The following is a 12,179-nucleotide window of genomic DNA, read 5'->3' on the forward strand; positions in this document are numbered from 1 at the left end:
TGAAGCTGTCAATTTAAGGTCTAAAATGCTTGTTATTAATGTGAGCTGAGTCAATATCACCATATGTGGCCTTTGAGCCATTGAACTTCCTCATTGTATTAAGTAGAGATTATGCTGTTATAAATGCATATTGGTCAAGTTCTCTAACACACATGTGAGCTTACTGATAGTATGGACTTTAACAAGGCGGACATTTTTACCAAGCTTGAAAACTGCAAGCTAGACTCATAATTTCATAAAAATCACAAACCATACAATATTATCCACCATTTCAACCTTCTTTAACGAATGACATAATGATGGTTGTAATATCACTGACAACATCAGTGGACTTCTTATAAGGCACTTACCAGAAAATGATACATTGGACACCATTTTCAGGGGCATGTGCAAAACCTTCCACACGATCTTAAAAATCAATTCTGAACCATCAAAATGAGTCATGTAAAAAAAAAAATGTGCGCAGGAACTCCATGTAAAAATATTACATTTAATATCATTGAAGCACTTATTACCCACACTGAAGTGAGCAGAACACTGTGTGAGACATGCCAAAATCACAGACAGCCAATATGTGGAAAAACAAGTTATGACGTTAAGGAAACACAGTTCAAGAGAAATATAATTGTACTAAAATACGCGCCAATGTTTGACCACAAATAATAACATCAAAGAGTTACATCATTCCGCTACATTTTCATGATGACTGCAAAGCAGTTACAATGTTTTTGAACGGACAAATAGTGTCCTGTCCCTGTCGTGACTTCAACCAAGATATGGAAGGAGGGGAGTGGGGCGTGGCCATATTGCTCATTTCCAATGAGGGGTTTTTACAGGGATCAGTTATTTCCTGATTTCTCCAAAATAAATTGTTAAAATTGAAAATCCAAGATAATATAATTGTCCTGATAAAAAAAAAGCATAAACTGAGTTTGTTGGTGAAAAATGGACCATCAGTGCCGGATGATCCCTTTCATACTTTCGGGCGCAGTGAACATTGACCACAGGCTCTCATTAAGCGTTTGACAAGCGCAGTCGTAGAAAATGTAGGACTTTCAGGTGGGCCGTATGGACGTGAAAGTACGGTATGTGGTATACTGCAACAACTGTCCCGCAGCAATGGTCTTGACAAATTGGAAAAAAAAAAAAATAATAAGTGAATTTCAGCTCTAATCAAACATGAAAAAAAAAGAAAAACGTCAACAACAAAAACACAGATCATGAAATCGACCTCCATAACAGGCTGGTGTGTAGTTGGAGGAGCTCAGCTCTTTTATTTCTTTTCTGTAGCTATGTTGCTCTAAATTGGTGTATGTGGAAACTGTACATCTTCCAAATCATTTTATGTTTGTTTAGTGTTTTAATTAAACTTTTTTTTCTGTGTTGGTCAGTCCTCTGCAGTGGAGGACTTCGCCACCAGAGTCATGGGGACTAAAGGCAAGCCAAAGAGATGGACATGCAGTCAGAGGACGTGAGAGTTGCGATTGAGGGCTTAAAAGTCTTCAATAATGTCGAAGGTGTCACTCTGCGGTCCAACACGCTGTTTGGGATCTTTTATGCCCTTGATCTGGCCTTTTCTGTCTTTCCTGAAAAATTCAACGATGTGAGTTTTTCCGGAAGGTCATTATGAACTTGGATGGACAACAACTGACTACAAAGGGACAGCAGCAGAAAATCAAGCAGTTTTCATAAATATAATAATACTGAGCCCTACACAATCAGAACCGGTCAAGAATGAAGTTAACCACTTGCGCTGCGCATCTTAAAGCTGTGGCTGGACTCAAATATGTATGTAAGTGCTTGTATATTTGTATGTTTAAATAAATTTCTGTTTTGAATAAAAAGTAATCTGTGCCTGTAATGGGGGGTCAAATTAAAAAAAATGCTTCAGACCAACTGTTTTAGTTTGAGTTGAACAAATGTAAATCAGTTTAGGCCGGTTACCATACTTATTTTATTATAGCTTTATTTGATTAAAATGAGTGTGACCAACTCAATTAAATCATATTACAAGGCAGTATTCTATTTATTTTGGCTGTATTTGATAAAGATGAGTTCGGCCAAGTCAAGTCATTTTACAAGAAGGTCTTTAGTTTGAATTGGGGCTACAAAAAATTAATGGATGGAAATGTAATTGTGTTCATCCAATGAGTTATTTTTTTGAGTGTACGAGCTCCAGTTTGGAGGGGAGCAGCAGCGCATTGGACCAATTGGAGCTGCCTGTTCCTTGTCTCCAGGCACACTTAAATATGGACAACATGGACAAACTGAATATCATTTACATGTATTTATTAACAATTATTGTAACCATGTGTCTTCCAGATGTAAATATTTTGCCAAATGTTAGTGTTTTTGTTGAATGACTAAAACAATGTTGTGTTGTTAGTCATTTGAAAAGCAAAAACCGTGCTGTATACATTTGTGGTATGCTGGTTACATATCATAGTCACTCATCCATCCGATCTCAATTTGCAACACCACAGCATACCCTTTGACACAAGTTAATAGGAAAGCTGATAAATCATCTGTATACCATCAACGAGAAAGTAAAGTATTTGAAATCATCACTTTTAGTTGATTTATGTAATCCGTGTATTTTTGTCTTAGCACCCCTTATCCCTCCGTAGAGCTCATAAAGTCATAGGTCACAAGGTGAAAGCTTTGCAGGTCAGTTTTAGGAGGCACAAAGCAAGCTGGCCATCTACCGACGCTGGCCTTTGACCACCTGATAAATTACATTTATGAAAGCTGCAATTACCTGATTACCTCCCGCTGGATTCATCACGCCCCTATAATTTTTTTCAAATTACCCACGAACCTTTGCCCAGAGTGTCAACAGTAAATGTCATTGTGGCCCGATTGAGTGTAAGTAATGTCATCTGCATTGTCACAGTAATAAGTCCAATGATAAGGTGTCTCTTAAAATGAACTTCTCATGTGAATAGAGTGAGGTAATGGAGATGAAACATGCAAGAAGACGCATGCCACTGAGCCAACACAGACTGTGAAAGCTTTAAAGCGCATTTGCTCTTGACAGCCCCACTGGACCATCTTCACCATATAAGTACCCCCACATGAGACTACTAGAAGGTTATGTTCCGTGCTTCTTATATCTGAGGCAGAATGACCTCCTTGGACCTCCCAATTTATATCCTCCTGCTGGAGCCTCAAACCAGCTACAACCTAAAGATTAAAACAAAGCAAAACAAAACAAAAAAACAAAAAAAACACTCTGCTTGAAGGGTAGGAGCCCTCCTATGGTCCACCATCTCTGACTCGGCATGGAGGCAGTACTTCTGAATCTAACAGAGCTATGACATTTAAAAACAAAACACTATAGCACTCCTAAACTTGCACATTCAAGGTGATCAAGTTGAAGAACCCCAACAACGATTCCCATCACGGAGCAGGGCCGCACAACGTGAAAGTTGGCACGAGCCTGCAGTTGATTTCTCATGCATTCATAAATCCATTAGTCTAAACTTTTCAGAGTATCAGTTACATTAAGCCTCATTAACTTCTTTTTTCCTGCTTTATATTAGCTAATTAGCTCAGGGGTGGCCACAAATTAATTACCATCTTCTACAGCCTTGTGCAATTGCATTGTGTTTATTTAGTCTCTTCTATTAACTTTTAATCTTCCCACTCGTAAAAACAGGCAATTAACATTTTTTGATAAACAAAAATGATGCCAGCTCAGGGATAATCAGCAGCTCTGCATGTCGTCCTTACAAAATTACCCTGACAGTTAATTTGACCCTCGCACCATCCTTAGTCCACACATCGTGCCTTTAGATTAGTTTGTATGTTGCTGAAGAGGCGACATGTTTTTATCCTCACCTTGTAACGACACTACATGCACATACATCTTATTAAAATATAACTAGAACTGTATTCAAACTCCCTGAGCATCGCTTGGACCACTGTGAGCAACATCAGACATGCACACGGCAGCCAGACCAGTAATCTCACCTGTCCAAAACCTGAAATCATAAGTTACATGATGTAGATATGCAATATACATTTTCAAACCACCTACATATGAAAACAGAACATATCTTTGAATAGAGATTTGTGACATAGTTTGATACTTTTATTTTAACACATAGGTCCCACATTATCTACTCATAAATAATGGAAAACATGTCATTTGATAAAACGGGAAAAAGTCTAGTCACCTGACCTTCTGAAATGCGCAAAAGAGTCTAATTTAAGGGGCTTGTAAACTCTGTCCATGTTTAGCCTTCCTGAATGGAGCGTGTCAATGTATGCTTCACACGACAGTAGAACAATTGATTGTGAGATAAGAGGGAATGGTGCAGTGTCCTGTTCGTTATTTAACTGCGGTGGAAATGAAGGAATGGATGTAGAAATTAAATGCACACGTCCCCGTGTGTACTGAGAGGGTGAGAGCAGTGCACTATGGGAAATCTTATATATATATATACAAGTCAGTCATTTTTAAAATTATGTTAATAATAATTTGTAGTCTTTTGGGGGCGGTGCAAGCACCCACGCCATCACAGAAATGCTTGCAGAAGTCTTCAATTTATGACCGTGGATTTCAATAAACTACCACAATGCCTGCTTCATTAGCCCATTGATTCATTAATGCTTCCATCATTCTTCCTCATATTCACACAGCACAAACACCAATGATACAAAAGGTAACAGTAATGATAACTCTAGCCATGGTCGAACTCCTGTTTAAGCACCGGTTGGCTATCCGCTTTGATGAAGAGGTCCATTTATATGTTGTCTCCAAGCACAGGGTCATCCTTCTCCATATTCGGCGTATTGAACTGGGTTGTTCCTTTTATTACAAGCAGTTTTTTTTTCTTCTTTTATTGAAGGATGATTACATTGAATAGTGTCAAGCGAGGGCCGGAAAAAAATCGACCAGGATAATGACGTTCCGGAGAGAGAGAAAGTGATGGTGTAGGTGAGGGGGTCGATGACGGCGCTTGCCCCGTCTTTCTGTGCAGGCTCGCAAATTGAGTCGCATCTTTGCTCATCCATTATTTAAGGACGATTGGACTCTCTTGGCAACTATGGATTTGATAATCATTCCCATGTCCATATTAAATATGTGACATAAATATCACAGTAGGTGCTTGCCAATAAGATAGCGCCAGCGTAAAAAAAAAGGGGGTGTAAAACAAACTATGTATGGGTCGGGCTGAGATGAGAGCAGATGTTTTCCTCCTTCTGAGACAAGAAGCCACTGGAGAGGCAGGCTACGACTAATTAACTTTCCCTGACCAGCAAAATACAGATTACATTTCTCCAACAAATAGTATTAGTTATTTTACTTCAAGATCGATATAATGAGATCCAATGATCAAGTTGCATCAACATTTCTTCAAAAGGTCCTCTCAGTGTGATGCACCAGTGTTAGATGACATTGCAAGTTAAAAACAATAATATGCAGAGTGTTAAACAAAATGGAATTCCCGAAATGGTGAGAAGAAATCAAAAGGACAATCAAATATTGCTGATCAACGTGTTACATTGCATAATATCATTTAGGTGAGTTGTATTGTGACAGTAGAGTAATTTGCTCCAACGCAAAAAATTATACTGTATTAAAGTTTGATCGCAAGTAAATTAACATTTCTCCAAGAGAGTGAATCAAAATTAAGATTAAATATTCTTTAGTGAACTTTTTGATGCAGATCATGTATTAGTTAAGGCTGGATATTGATTCAAATTTCCAAAATCGATTTAATTCTATACGCAAGTGTCCGATTCAGTTCAATTTTCCATTCACATGAATGGATTTTTGATTTAATCAAGGATTTCACATAGTACCAATTTTACTTTCATATGGAAGGCATTCTCAGATTAACCAATGCATGCTATTAGTACAAATTGCTTGGTGTAAATGAGAATTTAAAGCAACATTCCATTACATTACATTAATCATGTACGTTTTATTTAACATGACCTGATCAAAACAATAAATACATCTGCCTTCATGCTTGTTGGTGTTGACTTAATACTTCCGCCATTTTGTTTTGATACACTATTTTGGCCCAGTGACAAGATCTCACGTGATGCGTGGTTTTGTTAATTTATGTGGAAAAAGACATTATTAAAAGTATCAATATATGGTTTTATGACTTAATATCGGGCTAGGAAAAGAAAAATCGATTCAAATCGATATAACCATATTTTTAAACCCAGTCCTAGTATTAGTTGTCATAATTGTGGTGAATGCATTCATTTATGTTTAAACATAATTAACAATTTCATCGTGTCCATACTAACATGCCTATTGCTGCAATCCTGCCAGCATGATACTAATTAAATGCTCATAAAGAAATAGAAGTCGGTGTCCCCAAACATCAGTTGAGGGTACATTGTCTAGGGAACACAGGGTCCAGATTTAGAAATAGGTTGACGCGAGATAATTTATCAAGTCAACAATGATAACCGCAACTATTATATGACTCGAAAGTCATTTGTTATAATTGTAAATATAGAGACGACTATAGTTGAAATCTAAAAAAGTTAGCTTCCACTTTTTTTTTTTTCATTCGACAGTTTATTCTGTGAAATGTATTTGTTGTATGAACCAGACACAGGACAAATAATTTATGCCACAGTTGAATTGACTTTGGGTATTCTATAAAGCTGTGCATATTTAACCTCAATTATAGTGCAAAGCTTTTACAACGACATAACATTTTATTAAAGTCAAGAACCTTTGACCCTGAACGAAAAACCAGGTATCTAGTCATATGAATGTGTCAGTGTGGGGAAATGAGATGTGTATTTTATTTTATTTTTTTTTGGGGTGGGGGTGTGAGTATGTTTGTAAGTGGCACATAAATAACACTTCGGTAGGACTGATAACAAGGACCAGCATCTGCCAGGCAGGCAGGCTGTATGTCTCCTTTTTCTACGATGGACTCTTCGTCTCCTGTGATTTTCTCCAGCTGCTGGCCATGAATACTGGCCTATGCACTTGAGATTAAAGCGCAACACATGTTTCTCTGCAGGCTAGACTATACATCATCCTCCTGATAACCAGTGACAAACGCACCCACATATTGTCTCAGAGCAAAGGCGGAATAATGTTTAGATGTGAGAAAAACATGGGCCAAGATGTTTGGAGGACACATGGAAGGTGGCGGCGAGACGCTCGTTTTTTGAAGACAGAATAGTGCACTGCAAATTGTTCAGTCCAATACGTATGGCAAAAGCTCAGGCAGGTGAATGTGACATTCTAGCCAATCTAACGACATAACTATAACCAAATAATGTTTTCTTTATTGTTGTTTAAATAATAAAGAGAATTTTGAGGATTATTTTTGCAAAGCTAGTCAATGTAAAAAGTTACTGAAATCGCAAGACTACTGTACAAATAGAGTAGCAGAGAGTAGGTATTGGATTATTAAAAATATGGGCCAAAGTAAATAGTGTCTATTAATAATAATTGTTGCCACCCATGCATTTCATTTGGCCCTTTAAGATTGAAGCCTGGCGATGGGTTTGCTCAAGTTAAAGGTCACATCCCCTTTCAATCTGTGGTTAGCGATGATTAAATCAAGTCCACATTTCGCGAACTACAAAAATGAACCATCCAACCATTCTCCGCCACTTATTTGGTGCCAACAACAATGAATATTCCTGACAAAAAAGGTTAAGTTAAAGTGATTTTTAGATTCAAACTAAGACCATGCCTGCCCATTAATTTGATTTTGGTACATTAATCGAAGCGCTGTTTTTCAATGGCAGAGAATGACCATTACTGGAATTAAACTGTGCATAATGCAGCTCTTAATTTTTAGAATGTGTTCATTTGTTTTGTATATGTTCAGACTAAAATAAAATGTTTGGTCATTTCCAATTTGCATTAATTAGTACATAAAATGTATAAGAAATAATTAAGACCAGTGTTATGTTACACTTCCACTGGCCAAGATTTGCATAATTTTATAATCACCCAAATCACCTTTTTTAATTCTGACCAGCTAATAAATCCGTGCGTGTTTTATACATATGAACGCAAATTTGGGTGGAAATTCAGTTTGGAATTCTGCATTTCTGTTTAACTGATAAAATGTTTCACGCTCACAACAATTGAAAGAGAGCCTCAAAAGCACGCTATGAAGCTGGCGCCACTTTTGGTTTTTGATAGGTGATGTTATACAATTGTAAAACACGTGATGAAAATTTATAGTCATAAATTGCCATGTGCTTCCACGGCGTAAATTAAAGAATAATAGTATTTTTTCATATTTATTCCTAGTCTATCTGAGAGCATGGCATTTGATTTAAATAACTATAACTTCAATTAATTACATCTTGAAGTGTTGTTTTCAGGGCCATGAAGTGTTTAATCACATAGAAGTACACATATATATATATATATATATATATATATATATATATATATATATATATATATATATATATATATATATAAATAAACTCATGACAGCTGTATATATTTTCATGTCCATAAATAAAGCTTTTCTCCCAATAAAAGCCACATCCTTTGCTTTAATGAGAGGACCGAGTATAGGTAAGTATCAGTGAAGCAGGGAAAACAAATTCAATAATAATTAACTTGGGTCATCTACTCATCAGCTATGGCTCATAAACCTTGGAGAAATTTTTCCCCAGAACTTTTCCAAGCCTCCGAATCTCCACCTACCACAAGAGACATGCTCTCAAAAAAAAACTAAACAAAACTTCTCTTTGAGTCCTACAGACAGACTGGTAATGGTGTTGCAACACATTAACCCCAGCACAGTTTATGATATGCATGAAACTGTATAATGTCTTTTATTGTGGTAGTAAATTGAAGCTGTACCGGAGCATATTGAAGTACAGAGGATGGACAAAGAGGTAAATTGTGTTTTTGTTTTTTTTTATTATTTCACTCCAGCTTACATTCAGCTCTTGAAAACCACTTTCTCCTATTTTTAAGTCCTCTATCTTTTACACTGGCCCAGACAAAGCACATTCCCTCAGTGTGTCGGCTTTTTTGTTGTGTGTCGTATCGCTGCGCTCTATGCTGGCTGTCAGCTTGGCTGTAAAGCTAATATCGAGGCCGCCTCTGAGGCTGGCAGACCCAATCAGACTCTGGAAGCCGGGCTGATTGGACTGACATACTCCATCAAACCCAGCATCAAAGAGTCTTTGACCATACACTGGGGTCTGACTGATTCGGACATCACAAAGTAGACTTCATTTATATATATATATATATATATATATATATATATATAAATATATATATATATATAATGTAACAAAGGGCTCTTTTTCACACCTCTCTATGGAAGAGGAGTTCTCAACTAACTTTTAAAGTCACTTAAATTGTATAGCTTGAAGCATGCACACCTTGAATTAGACACATGGGGCCTTTAAGGGTTGATTTCCACCAACATAAAGTTCTGAATTTTCTACTTCATACCAACACTCTTGGAGCTGCTAAATTGCCACGCTATTTGGTTTTTAATATAAAAACATGTGGCATCAAACCGCTTTTGATGTCGACCTCTCAACTTTAAATACCATATTTCCATATAAAACTGTTGCTAGTTAAATATTGGTGCGCACTTTAATCATCTTTAATCACACACAGATATTGTAAAAATGAAATGTATGTGAGAACATAGCATTTTTGTGGGAAAGATTACCACTCTGCAACCAACATTGTAATTATGAAGAATAATTAAGGAAGCATGCTAAGCTCATGTGTATGTTTTAGACATTTCCACCCGGAGGGAAGAATATAAAAGGTGTGAGAATGAGAGGGTTTATAATGTCAACAGGAAAAATAGTCAGAAAGAGTTTACAGCCAAGATGTGCTGCACGCCACCAGCCACTTTTAAACTTTGAAATTACTGCGACTGAGAATATATTTTCACGTTTACATAGCCATCGCAGTCCCCAGATTTCAACTCCATTAAAAACCTGTGGAGTGAGTTTAAGAGGAGAGAGCAAAGGCGAGGACCCTCATCGCTGGATGATTTAAAGAGATTGTGCAAAGAGGACTTGTCAAAGATCCCTCTTTCTGTAGTCTCTGGTATAACAAAGTGTTAACATCAGCGGTGCTAATAATTGAGACACACATGATTAAATGAAAAATAATTATTTCTTAATGCAGGTTTTTTTCCCCACTAATTGTATACACTTGAATTAAAGGCTGGAATTTCCTCTTTCTTTATAAATTTTGGTACTATATTGTAATATATATATATATATATATATATAAGCATCTTGACCACATGTACAGTCCCATCTACCTACATACACACACAAACATATATTCATCTATGTATACACATACATATGGTACATTTGTATCCCAATATCTGGACTATCAACCTAGATATCACCAATAGCAGTCAAATTCAGAATTGTCCCACTTAAATTCTACATATGTTTACACGCAAACAAATAAACAAAACTGCTTGATGAAACCGGCTAACTACATTTGCTATGTCCTATAAAAATATTCATATTCCAACATGATATCATTATTCATTAAAATGATTTCAAATTTGAAAATAAAAAAAAAATACTTGCGGATCTCAGTTGATTATGCATGTTTACCAAATGTTATACAAAATGTTACACATGCAAGCTGTAGAATAGGTGAGTAAACTTGAATCACAACATAAACTGGAAAGGAGATAAAACTGGAGAGGTGATAGTAAAAAATAAATGAAAACGCATGCCCTATAAAAAGGTGTGGCATTTGTTTTTTGTCACTTGGATCCAACAGTGTGTGAAAAGGCTTGCGACACAATTATGGTTTCATTCCTCCTTGTGGCAATTGTTCAGTGACTCTACTGAAGGTGGGGTTGAATTAATGACACTTCTATTCATTATCATTTTATATAGCCAAGATGCAGATTCAGATGTAATACAGCGAGACAAAAAAAAAAAAAACAAATTAGCAGAAGGCCTAAGGAATATTTTTTATCCTCTTCTCTGTATCCTCGTGGCATATGGCTACCTATTTGCAACAAGAGTTCATTTGCAGATATATAAAGAAATCAGCACAGGGACAAATAAAATTATGTAATAAAACTCAACCAATAAGAAATATTGCCATTGGAACATATGGCACTGTCAAAAATGATCACTTCAGACACTCGACACAAAATACTGGCAAGTACATTTTCAACACGTTCCACCCGAAATAAATTCATTCACTTCATTATAAAGTAGAAAGGTAGGAGTTATAATGGTCTCAATTAGAACAAAGCAATAAAGGGAAGATAATGTATACGTGATTTCTTTTAATTTAGCTGCCATCTGTTTGTTGCAGTTGAACACACTGTAATATTTAGCTTTTCTTTAGTTTGTTTTTCACCCAGTGAGCGAGAATCGTTGCGTGCAAGCCTGCTACTTGGAGGTTGATGCAAACTGAGGATGGCTGATTTACAGTCATCACTGCCACTGAGCCTATATCGGCTCTTGGTGCAGTTTGTTTTGGATACATTCAAAAAAGAATTTCTGGTTGCATAGTCTGCAATTCAAACACAATCCCCGCCTGAAACGCACAGTTACTGTACGCAGTAGCGTGAATAGCGCAGCCTTCCAGACCGCCTTTCATCTGGTTTAACTACTAAAAGTCTCTCAATAGTTCTCCAGAAGCCTCTCAAGCATATGTCTCCTCATCTGCTTATCTTGGAAAACACTTGGCACAGTAGATGAGGAGCGGATGGAGGGAAGTAAGAGTTGACTCGACTCCCTTCCCTGATGGCCTCGCAGGCCCTGCCGCCTGGCTCGGGCTGCTGCTTCACACAGAGCGAGCGCTCCCCAACCTGCCATATGGGAGCCATAGCGCGTTTCTTTATCATCCTTTCTTTTATGCCTACTGGTTGTGGCTGGCTTTGTTGTTCAGGAATAATCAAATGTTGATAGCATGGTTCAAATGGACCATTAAGTATGTGAGAATGCTCTATGGAGATGGAGCAGATAAGAGAGCAGGAGCCAGGCAGTCTGCCACATTCAATAGCCAGCCTAGTGGTGGTGCTAATTTGATTATAATATAGTCATCTCCGAAGATTAGAGCTATTCAATTAAATATTCTAATTAACCTGAAGTATTAGGCAAATGATGCTAATTACAAATATCCTCCAGAGAGCAGGCTGGATGAAAAGCTCAGCTCATGACGGATACTTCAGCCCACTGTCTCGTAACAACAC

At 37.1% G+C, this 12,179-nt stretch overlaps 1 long non-coding RNA gene across 1 annotated transcript in view; it reads left to right on the plus strand.

The window, feature by feature from the left end:
- The window catches only part of LOC148329579 (uncharacterized), an 87,646-nt gene extending 85,415 nt beyond the window's left edge, over positions 1-2,231 (plus strand). Inside the window, exon 7 of the long non-coding RNA XR_015845647.1 lies at positions 1,392-2,231. This is a non-coding gene — a long non-coding RNA (uncharacterized LOC148329579). The remainder of the gene's footprint in view (positions 1-1,391) is intronic.
- Positions 2,232-12,179: the final 9,948 nt, after the last annotated feature.

This window comes from Idiotropiscis lumnitzeri, chromosome 10, assembly GCF_059441095.1.
Source record: "Idiotropiscis lumnitzeri isolate Australia: NSW breed Sydney's pygmy pipehorse chromosome 10, RoL_Ilum_1.0, whole genome shotgun sequence".
Classification (NCBI taxonomy): domain Eukaryota; kingdom Metazoa; phylum Chordata; class Actinopteri; order Syngnathiformes; family Syngnathidae; genus Idiotropiscis; species Idiotropiscis lumnitzeri.